The sequence below is a fragment of the Mesitornis unicolor genome, unplaced genomic scaffold (assembly GCF_000695765.1).
Source record: "Mesitornis unicolor isolate BGI_N332 unplaced genomic scaffold, ASM69576v1 scaffold7323, whole genome shotgun sequence".
Lineage (NCBI taxonomy): Eukaryota > Metazoa > Chordata > Aves > Mesitornithiformes > Mesitornithidae > Mesitornis > Mesitornis unicolor.
This window is the reverse complement of record NW_010173887.1, coordinates 13,339-13,579: the sequence shown is the minus strand read 5'-3', so window position 1 is coordinate 13,579 and position 241 is coordinate 13,339.

Sequence of the window (241 nt, the reverse complement as noted above, 5' to 3'; positions counted from 1 at the left end):
AGTAGAAGAAATTCCAGTAGCTTTTTGTCACAGCTGGTATTTGAAACATGAAAATACTTCGCCTGCCGGCTCTAGGAAGCTGCGTGTGGTTTGACAAGTAGAGTGGTGAAAACGGCGTTTTGAAGTAACGTTTGAAAAGTTCCAAAGCAAAACAGATGTGAGAAAATGGTAGACTGTTATCTGCTCACTAAACACTGTCAGAGATGGGTTAAAAGCACACAGGCTGGTTAGAACTGCTGTC